The sequence below is a fragment of the Phyllostomus hastatus genome, unplaced genomic scaffold, assembly GCF_019186645.2.
Source record: "Phyllostomus hastatus isolate PE091 unplaced genomic scaffold, TTU_PhHast_1.1 phas_contig_29, whole genome shotgun sequence".
NCBI lineage: Eukaryota > Metazoa > Chordata > Mammalia > Chiroptera > Phyllostomidae > Phyllostomus > Phyllostomus hastatus.
In genome coordinates this window covers 28,550,201-28,561,789 of record NW_025333835.1, presented here as the reverse complement: position 1 = coordinate 28,561,789, position 11,589 = coordinate 28,550,201, and positions in this window count along the sequence as shown.

Below are 11,589 nucleotides of genomic sequence, written 5' to 3'. Positions count from 1 at the left end.
TTAAAGATCCAAGATACAAGAAACATTGTACATAGAACAATGATGACTCAGTCCCCTTCAAAGTAGGTGTGTTGGGACCTCACACAGTTCTCCCAGCATCTCTTCCACTGTTCGAAACACTCTACAAAATCCTTTGTTGGAACCACCATCAATTGACCTGTCATAGTTCCCTGAATCTCATCCACAGTCTGAAATCTTTCATTTCAAAGGTGATTTTAGTTTTGGGAAAAGCTGGAAGTCACAGGCTGACACATCTGGGCTGTAGCACAGCTGAGTCACCTGGTGATTTGATGTTTTGCCGAAATGTCTGCAAAAGATTTGATACGTAAGCAGGTATGTTGTCGTGATGGAGCTGCCAGTCTCCAGTTGCCCATACCTATAGCTGTTTTGGTTGTATTGCATCTCTCAACTGATGAAGAATACTGAGGTAGTCCTACTTATTACTTGTTTGGCCTGGAGGGGCATACTCAGATGGACATCTTCCCAAGCAAAAAACACAGTTAACATGGTCTCAATCTTGCTGTGACTCTGCTGTGCCTTCGGGTGTGAAAAACTATGCAACTTCCATTGGGACGACTGGGCCTCCATTTTTGGATCATAGCCATAGACCCACCATTCATCTCCAGTTCTGACCTTCTCAAGGAAGTCTGGTTCATTGGTAGCAGTTTGAATTAAGTCATTAGCAACTGCAGCACGATATTCCTTCTGCTCTAGTAGCAGAAGCCATGGAACGAACTTTGCCACAACACGTTTCATGCCAAGATCCTGCATCAAAATCTTGGACACAATAGTTTTGGGAATCCCCAGATCAGCTTCTCGTTCTCGCACTGTCAGTCACTGATCTTTGTTGCTTGCAGCTGGTACACATTGAACATTCTCAGGTGTTCTGCTTATTTCAGGCCTTCCAGAGTGTGGATCACTTTCAACTGATTCTTGACAATCTTTGAAGAATTTGTGCCAAACTTTTATTTGTGTGGCACTCATTGCATCATCCCTGAAAGTCTTCTGGATCACCTGAATAATTTCCACCAAGGAATGTTCAAGTTTAATGCAAAATTTGAGGCAGATTCATTTTTCCACTCAGTCATTTTGAATGCGACGGCCACACAGTACACGTGCTCACTCAACAGTGTCTACTGTCCCCACTGACTAGTACAGTGAAGTGTCATTGTTCACACATGTGCATTCCAGTCCACTCTCCTTGGCTGCTAGTTTACATCGATGTTGTATAAACCATTCTCATTATATTAACAATGGCTGGACTTTTTCTGGACAGACCTTGTATAGCCTTTTCACACTGGTTTCTTTCACTTACAGTATATTTTTAAGGTTTCTCCATGTCTTTTGATGGCTTGATAACTTATTTATTTTTATTGTTGAGTAATACCTCTTTGTATAAATGTATCACAGTTTGTTTATCCATCTTAGTTGCTTACAATTTTGGCAATTATGAATAAAGCTGCTAGAAACAAGCATGTGCACATTTTTGTGTATTCATTAAGTGTTCAATTTATTGGGGAAACACCTAGCAATGCAATTGTTAGATCCAATGGCAAGACTATGTTTAGTTTTGTAAGCTGCCAAACGTCCTCCAACATGATATACTATTTTGTATTCCCACCGATAACAAGTGAGGGTTCCTATTGCTCCACATCCTCATCAGCCTTTGGTGTTGTCAGCATTTGGGTTTTCACAAATCTAATACATACAGAGTGGCATCTCATTGTTGTTTTAATTTGCATTGCCCTGATGATGGTGATATCAACCATCTCTTTGTAGCTTATTTGCCATCTATTTATTTTCTTTGGTGAGGTGTACGTTCAGCTCCTTTACCCATTTTTTAATTGCATTGGTTGTTTTCTTACAATTGAGTGTTAACTGTTCTTTGTGTATTTTGGGTATGAATACCAATTTTGTATTAAAGCTTGATGCTTTATCTGTGGAGTTAAAAGGCTGAACATGTATCACCATCAACTGGAGTTGTGTTTGCTTCTGTTATACTCCATGGAGCACCAACAACCCCTAACCACTTCATTTCTTAGCTTGATGTTAGATGGATATCTCTGCTGTAGAAAATTCAAATTCTAAACTCAGCTAAGGGCAATCTGTGATTGCAGGTTCTTGGGGGAAACTTCCCCCCACCTTTCCTGAGCTGAGGCTGACCCCGGTAAATATTCCTCTTTTCCCCACCGCAGCAGAGGGCCTTCTCGGTCCAGCCTTTCACCAAGGACGCAACCCTTCCAGGCCTCCGGCTTCATGCTGGGATGTCAGTGCCAATGTCTCATCCTGCTTAGGCTGGAGGCCTTGTTTCCTGAGCCCACTGAGCCGTTAAAACCTAAATCTCTGAGCGAGATAAATCAGCAAGTTTTACCGGGAGAGCTGCAGCCTCATGTTCAACTTGAGTTACCACTTTTGTTTTCAAAACCCTCTTATGTTTTGTTTCTGAGGATTTCTCCAACTTCATCAGGAGCTCAGCTATAAAATTTGAAATGTAATTTTGTTCTTTAGTTTTCATTTCTAGATGCTTATGGAGATTTTTTATTATGTCTAATTGATACATTGCCAAAAACAGAAGGTCAGTGGGGTTTAACGACATGCTTTCCACTTGGTTTTCACAAAGCAAACGGTCTATCCAAGTATGTGCTGGTTGTTTCCAAGAAGGAATTGATTGGATTCCATTAGAAGCAATAATGTTTTTCTCATAATCTCTCATGAGGGTAGAATCTACATCTGCTTTCTCTTTGTGTAATTCTACAGTTCTTACACAGAGTGGGCATTCAGCAAGGTTAGTTGAGCAAAAAATTGTTTAACTGAATGATAAAATAAATGAATAATGTGGCTATTTTTTATATAGCTAAGCCTACCTAATAGACCATTAACAAAACTCACGTCTAAGCCAAGAGGTTGAATTTCCACGAGTAATTAAAAATCCAGCCTTCTAATACAGCTAGGCATTTCTATTTGGGGAAGAGCTGGTGGGGCGCCGGAAGAATGTTGTGCATTAATTCTCTGCAAACACTTGGTATACAACTACCATACAGGTGTTTCCTGTTGAGATTCCAAGTTTCCGTGCAAGAACTCAGAGGACAGCTGAGAAGAAAACTCAGGCCACTTAATTACATTTGCCCAGTGCACTGCATAAAAAGTCATTGGCCAAAAATAACCTGTTTCAGTAATGTTCAAATTGAGATACAAACCAGCAACGGTCAGGAAATTCAAAATTAAATCTGGTCTCCGCCCTTCACTTGCTTCATTGTGCCCAGGCTGCAGCAAGGCCAGAAATTAATAGGAGGCCCTGCAAAACACACGGCCTGCAATGTTTCAGCCCAGCGAGGTCACAAGGAAAACTTAGTTAAAGCCTTATTAGAGCAGTTTACCGGGGCACATTACTGTGAATATGAAATTAGGGTTTTGCCTTGATGGATGTGTCACCTACCCAAGGTAATTTCTTGAGAATAATTTGAAACTGTAAGTGCACATAATTAAGCTTCTGCTTTATGGTAGTCTGGTCATTTGTCTCTAGGTGCACCTGTCTCTGCAGATTTGACACTGCAAATGCCTAGAATATAATGAGACACATTGCAGCCACTCACTTTTAAGTTAATATTTGGGCATCTGTGAATTAAAAGAGGATCTTAGAATTAATTTTAAAAGTTGCAATTAATATTTTCACCCCTGTTTTTTATTCTGTAACCATAGTACAAGATAAAATCTTGAGGGCAGTATCACCATGAACATCAGCTGCATACCGCAGTACATTCCACACCACAGCGCAGCCCGTGGACAGCCCTCCCCTGAATGAGAGATGCCACCCTCAGCTGGGATCACTAACATGTGGAGCATCCTCTTCCTTAGCTTATCCTTTAGGTATATTGGTACTTAACTTTCAGAAGTCTCTCTAATTCCAGAACAAATCATCAATTTCTTTCAGTTTCATGAGAGGCTATTGCTTAGTGTAAAGCTATTTCCTTTAAATAAAGAAAACAATATATCTTATTTTTTTTCAAGAAAGTGTAAGGCAAAGAGTAAAAAAGAAAACAGCCATAGAAGAATATCAGATAGTAACAAAAATGTTATTTTTTTATTCAATGCTTAATGCTCTATAGTATGCTAATTAAAGAATTTAATTTAATTTATGCCAAAAGAGTCAAATAACTCTTATGACAATTGGAAACAAAGACAAAAATATCACTAATTCAAAATAGCTACTATTTCCTGACTTATAATTTGCTATTTTTATTTCATGATACAATTTAAACTAGAATAAATTATTTTGAATAAATTATTTTCATTTTTTGAAAATAATTGTAGTATAAACTACAATTATTTATATTTAGTTATATCCCTACTTTGTTGCAAAAATAGATTTATGAAACTTTTAAACAGACATAGTAATTGATAGTCATATTTATAATTTCTCTTTCAAAGTGAGATTAAACATTTCTAATACATTTGCTTTCCTTTGCAATTATCTGTAGGGTTGCAACAACCTATATGTCATGGCATGGAAAAGAAAATTAACCAGAAAAATGTACAATAATATTAAATATTCCTTTAAAAATCTGATTACTGAAAAATAAATATGTTTTATTACTCTACAAGAGACTTTTAAATATAAATCTAAACTTCTTTTTGCAACACATCTGTTTACTTTTTACATTACATGTATCCTTTTGACTTCCAGAGTCACTGTGTTTATTCTTTTCTCCAGTGACCTGGGGAAGGGCTCTTTATGAGACTGTGCCACGGGTTCAGTATTCAGATATTCTAGTTCTTCCAGTGGCTTTCCAGTTCTCTGGCTTTCCTGTTAAGTTTTTGTCAATGGTCTTCTATTCTTCCAAACAGCAGACAAGCACAGAGTCCTGAACTCTGTTGAAATGGCTAGTTCCCTCACTACCAGGGAATGGCCTAAGAACAATTTTGTATTCACCATTTTCAGGCACAAAGGAGGAACAAAAGCCCACCCCAAATGTGACCTGCTGCACAAAATGCCTTTTGTTATCAACTTAAGTACTCTTCTGGATCCTCAAATCATCCATTGATAGATGTTTCTTTTTCCCACATACATAATTAATGTCATCTAATTAATCTTTCATCAGTTTAAAAAAAAGTTAATATTAGTCCCTGGCTTTAATAAATGGCAAAATATCTTTCTCCACTTCTATCTGAAATGCATCCTTTCTTTCTCCAATACCATATGGAGCAGAGACTTGAATATCTGTAGCCTTTAGTTGAGCAGCAATCTTAAGAGAATCCCTGACCAGACAAAAGTTTCCACACTACCAGCAAGAGTCTCAGCAGAAGATTGCTTAAGGGGAAATCCCATACCACATGATGTATCACTGACCTTTCTCCTCTGTCCTTCTTACGCAGAGAACTGAAACCCTCCTCTGTCTCCATTTATAAAGTATTTGACAATGACCGATAGTTTTATTTTTTCATAGCTGTCACTGCATTAAAATAGAGTTGCTGTTACATGGAGTACTGGGAGCAGAGTGACTCTGAACAGAGCTGGGGAAAAAAAATGCATAAAACCTTCAACTGCCAGAATGCCTTAAGATCCACCATCTTGAGTGATGAGTAACTTTCAAACTCCAGCACATAACAAGAATGAGGAAGAATCATACACCACAACAAACAGAATTATTTGAAATGCAAACGTGGACTGTTCTGGCTTCTGGATTGAAGGGGGTTATGAAACTGTAACAACAGGCTTTGATGCCTTTTCTCTTTACACATAAATCAGGGAGAGGATTAAAATCCTCAGCTTGGAATCAGATGAGGGGTTAGCATGAAAAACAGCCGGTGGGGGAGGGCGGGGCCTGATCTCCAGAGTTCAGTAGAAACCCCCTCCGTCTTAAAGGTTGTGATTATAAAGTGAAAGAGTACATCGACTCACTCCCTCTTTCTAAAGTCACTAGATTCAAGTGACATCACTTAATTATCTCTTAAATCTGTCCACTTCCTCTACAATCCCAGCCATTACCCTGTTGGGCCTCCATTACCTGTTCCCTGAACTCCTTACACCGTGGTTCCACAGACAGCTCACCTTCCAGCAGCAGGGAGGCCGGAGTCGCTCCCATGCACAAGTATTGCCAAGTTTGCTTGTTTGGGTGCAACCACTCAATAAAAATTTCTCCAGTCATTATATGCATGCATTTTTATCAACACGATGGCACTCATTACAAAGTCTATAGCTCTGCTCTGGTTCTTTGAAAGGTAATTTAAAACTGCACATATTCACTGACTTAAAGTTGTGCACTTCTTTAAGAACAGCACCACAGCTCAGGTGTGCCACTGCCAGTTAAATGTCGGGTAAGACTCACTTTTGTCTTCTCATCCTCTTCCCCTTTGTACATTGAGAACAGAACACACATTTCATATGTGGGTGTGAGTGTACTTGTTTGTGCTTATTGTAGATTTAAGAGACTTTTTTAAATGATAACTTTGAGCAAATGTTATTATTTGTACAACATCCCAGCTTCAGTCAGCGGTTTACTATTGATACAGACAAGTTTATAAATGTTATGTATCCATTAGTTCTATAACTTCCAAATGCGTGTTGTTTCAGTCAGGGGTAGAGAAGAGGAGGGCATGGGGGCTGTGGCTGCTCTTTGGACACAGAAGAGAAGAGCTGGTTGAGCTTCCCAAACAATCCATTGCCACCTCTTCTCTCCCCAGAGATGGGCGACCGAACCATCTGATGTCCGAGTTCGGAAAGAAGGATTCATGCACAGCTGTCATTGCGCACCTCACAGCAGCCCACCACAGTGCCTGGCGTGTCGTAGGCAGATTACTTTTCTAATTCTGTAACAAACTATGACAAATTTAGCAGCTTACCACACCACCCATTCATTCTCTCTCTCAGTTACGTAGGTCAGAAGGCCAGCAGGCTCACCTGGGTGCTCTGCCTGAAGACTCACAACACCAAAATCTAGGTAGCAGACAGGCTGCCCCGCTGCCTGCAGGGTCTGGAGCATACCCTTTCAAGCTCATGCAGATTGTTCGTGGAGTTCAGTCCCTTGTGGTTACTGGGCTGTGGTTCCCACTTCCTTGGTGGCTGGCATTCCTTGCCCTGTGAACCCCTCCATCTTCAAGCAGGCGCCTCCTTCCCAAACCCATCTCACACTTAGCATCTCTCTGACTTCCGCTTCTGCCACCAGGAGGAAACTTTGCTTTTAAGGGCTCACGTGATGAGTTGGGACCACTGAGGAGTCTCCCTCATTTAAAGCCAACAGATCCATACACTTAATTACATCTTCAAAATGTCTTTTCCCGTGTAACACAATCAAAGGAGTCACACCAAGCACAAAAGTCGTGGGCCATGTTAGAATTCTGCCTATCTCAGTAGGGATGGAGTTTATCATCACTCCTCTTGCTATCATGCTTCCTAGGGTGATGGATGAACAAGAAATTCTTCCTGATGGTCAGGTGTCAGGTGTATGCAGCAAGTGCTTGCTCTGCCTTTTGTGGATGAGCACTAGAATCCCCAAGCAAGCATAGTTATGCTGGTGAATGCAGAGACACCTTTGAGTTATGTTGGTCTTTCTGTTCAATTCTCAGTGGTTCTACCTAGGGATCAACTGAGTAACACAAGTTTGAATGGCACGGGTCCACTTACATGTACATTTTTTTTTCAATAAATGTACAATCGCCCCTCCCTGAACCTGGGTTTTGCATCCATGGATCCAGCCAACCCCAAATCAAAAGAATTTGCAATCCATGGTTGGGATCTACAGATGCAAGGGACTGTTTGCATTGTTCTTACATCATTTTATGTAAGGAACTTGAGTGTCGGCACACTTTGATGTCCACTGGGGTGCTGGGACCAATCCCTCTGAGATACTGAGGAGCGACCAAAGTTTTTGAGGAATCAAAAGTTAGTTATATGTGGATTTTCAACCACGTAGTGAATTGACACCCATAATCCCCACATTGTTTAAGGGTAGACTGTATACATGGTGACTGCACCACACAGTTCTGATTCCTTTTCTGAACTCTAGACTGACTACGTGAAGTACACACGTGGATATGTATAAGGCATATGATCCTTCACTCTTCATTCTCCACACATCCCAAACCTGTTCTCACAGCCCTCCCCAACTCAGTAATTGGCAATTCCACAACACAATTTCTCAAACCAAAGGCATAAGAGTCAGTCCCAATTTATCTTTCTCTCCCTCTTATCAAAAATTCTACCAGCTGGCCTTGTCCATACCATCTCTAGAATATTTTTTAAACAATCTACTTCTGAAGCAGAATTATATTATCACTATTTTGTACCACTGATTAATTAAGGCATCTAAGCAATGATTCTCAACCATGGCTAACATCACCAAAGGAGACCACCTGGGTTTAGACACGAATGCCTCCTATGTAAGGACACTTACCTAAGATGAGGAAAGACTCAAACTCAAATTCAATTAAACTTCTAGATCTAAATGCCAATTTAGAGAAAATACAAAAAATAAAAAATAATAACATGCTACCATTAAGATGTAATTAGGAGAATCCAAACTGATGAACACTTTTAAGAAAGTGACCCAATTTCCTCAATACATAAATTACATGAAAAGGAAAAAAATATTTAAAACAGAAATCACATCTGGTCTTCTTCACCTTGTCTCCTGTTATACCCTTTCCTGAGCTTCTCATTTAACCAGACTAACATCTAAACCCCATGCCCACAAGGCTTTCATAATCTGGTCATCTCTTCAAACACAACCCGCATCACCTTCTGCAATCCCCGTGGTCCTCCAGCCACCCTGGGGTCTTTTTTGTCCTTCAAATATGTCATGCTTGTGGTTGTCTTGGGATCTTTGTCCCAGAAATTCCCTCTGCCTGAGGCTCTTCCCCCTGGGTCTTCTGCCGGACTGGCTTTTTCTTGCTATTTGGGTTTTAGGAGACCTGTCTGGGTGCCACCGAATGCAAGCAGATGTTCTGTCATCGTCTGTGACAGAGTCCTGTTTCATCGCTATCATTTTATCACTGATAGGTAGCTAGCTTGTTCATCAATTACCATTTCCTCCAGTGAGATGTAAGCTTTGTAAGAAGAGGGAGATTTCTATCTTTTTCAATATTATGTCCCCTGTGCCTAGAACTGCCACTCAGCAATCTTATGGGAATAAATCAATGAATTAATGTACACAGAATCTAGGTTTCTGTTTCAGTGCAACATTATGTAAACCTTGCTTCAATGAGTATGTGAATAGGAAGACTGAACATAAAAGAGCGAATTTCCCATGCTGTAGGTGTGCCACTTTGGGAATTAACCTCCCTAAGCCTCTGTCTGTCCCTCTGTAAAATGAGAATCCTACTAGGTTGTGAGCATTGATCAAATTAGTATTCCTCATCTTTCTCATGAGGGTCTGAGCAACTGGTTTCTCAACTAGTTTCTACATTTAGTCTATATCATTCTTCACATTGCAGCCAGGGCTATCATTAAAAAATCAGGTCATGTCATATCAGTACTTACAAACCTTCAACAGTGTCCTGTTGCTTCTTAAGACACTCTGCCAGACCTGCTGGGGCCTCTTTCTGCATCCTCAGCCCTCTTTGTGGAACCTTCCCAACACCTCTCTGGCTCCCAGATCCTTCAAGAACTGTTCTCTGTCTAGAGGGCCCACTCTCCTCTCTTCTTTAAGTTCTCTCTTGCTCACACTTCACATTTCAGTGCTCTCTCAGACAGGGAGGGCCCCGAGCTCCCACCACATTTTTACTTACATGTATATCCATACTTATTTGGGTTGTATACACTACAGGATTAATATCTGCCTCACCTTGCTAAGAGAGCAAAGACCATGTTGTTTTACTCACCACTGTACCCTAGTAACTATCACAATATGAGGCACTTTCTAGACTCAACACCTGTCTACAGAATAAAGGAATGGATGAGCAAACGAATCCCTGTGCTGTGTCCTGGCCCATAGTAAGTAAGCCCTCTAGGGAAACTTTTGTTATAATGATACAGATAGTGGTAGTTCCCTTAGCATTAACTGGAAGGATGACGTGAAGGAGGCTCTTCAAGCAGAGCTCTGACATCGTTATGTGTGTCAGACAGACCCTCCCGTTGCAGGCAGAGAACTAGATGGTGGCTCGCCACACATCCACCGTGAGCCCCTGGAGCTACTGCCCCTGCTGGGACAGGCTGCATCCGTTTCCCTCCGTCTCTGACCCACTGGGGCCACCTGCCTCCACCTGCCTGTGTCCCAAGCGCTCACTTTCCGCTTGCTCACTCAGTACCGTGCCATGTCCCAACCTCCGTGTTACCGTCTCAGCCCAGTCACCTAAAAAGGACTTTTCTCTGGTGACCTCCTGACTTTCTAGGGTTTAAAATCCTGCCCTAAATTCTGACTAAATAAGTGCTCTTACAGTATCCCGGCATGAATAATACAATAAAATACAATATCCTCCTGTGGGTAACATAGAGCCATAGGAAGGCCTCCTGGTGCCTAACACATTTGGGAGATCACAGTATTGTACCAGCATAGTTCATAAAGTCATTTTACTCATGTCTCTTACTTAGTTCATTAAAAACAAAATGTATTGGGTTATTCTCCTCCTACTGTATTTGTGTTTAAACTTTTTTGTCCCCCATCTACTGTGTCTTCACCCTTGCTAAATGTATTCTTTTTTAGAGTAACCAATTTTCTCAAAATCATCTTATTCCTGGTTTCTAAAACATTAAAATTGTTACTTAGTCTAGTAATATCTCAATTATATTTTCTGAGATTTTTTTCATTGCAATTTTCATGAGTTTGATCAGCATGTCTGCCTAAAGTTTGGAGGTTAATTATGTTAAATATTTCAAATATTTGAAAATCATACTGGAGAATCTTTCACTAATAGTAAAACATAGAAATATATCTGAATTTGTATGTGATCAGAGACTTAAATCTAGACCAGAAAAAAAAACATAAGAAATATATTTAAGGAATATTTTTATCACCTATAAGATTAAGTTAATTGGCATATTACATGTTTGATTTTTTTTTACTTTGTGATTTTATGAGCCTTTATTTACAGAATCTATAAGATTTTCAGTCTGAATGCAATTTATTTATTTGCATTCAAGTTATTCTCCTTTTTAATACACAGCAGTTTTCACCCTAATGTAGCATACTGACTTAACATTCTTTTTGAATATCATTTTAAAATATGAAGTGTATAAAGGAAAATAGGTGTAAAATTTTAATCCTGGCTTACGTACATGTTTCACTTGAAATTTACATGAAAAACACAAGAAAAAGAGCTCCTTTCACTTGAGAATGGTTGTCATGTCTTTGACAAGAAATTGAGAAGCCAAACTGCATCCTGGGATGTGGCATCTTGGAAACAGTCCATGTTTTCATCCAGTTGTCTGAAGAGACACACAGACAGATGCAGACCATCCCACAGCTGGGAAGAGCCATCCAGAGAATCCTGATGGGGCCATTGCCTGCAGTCCGTGGGGTCATGGCTGACCTCTGACCTCGCCTGACAGCCAGCCCCCTTGTCATCCTGCTGTGCAGCAAGTTGAATTAGGCTCTAATTACTCTGCAGACAACAGGCTGCAATTATACATTCAAGTCCCAGAGTCTGGAAGGGGCG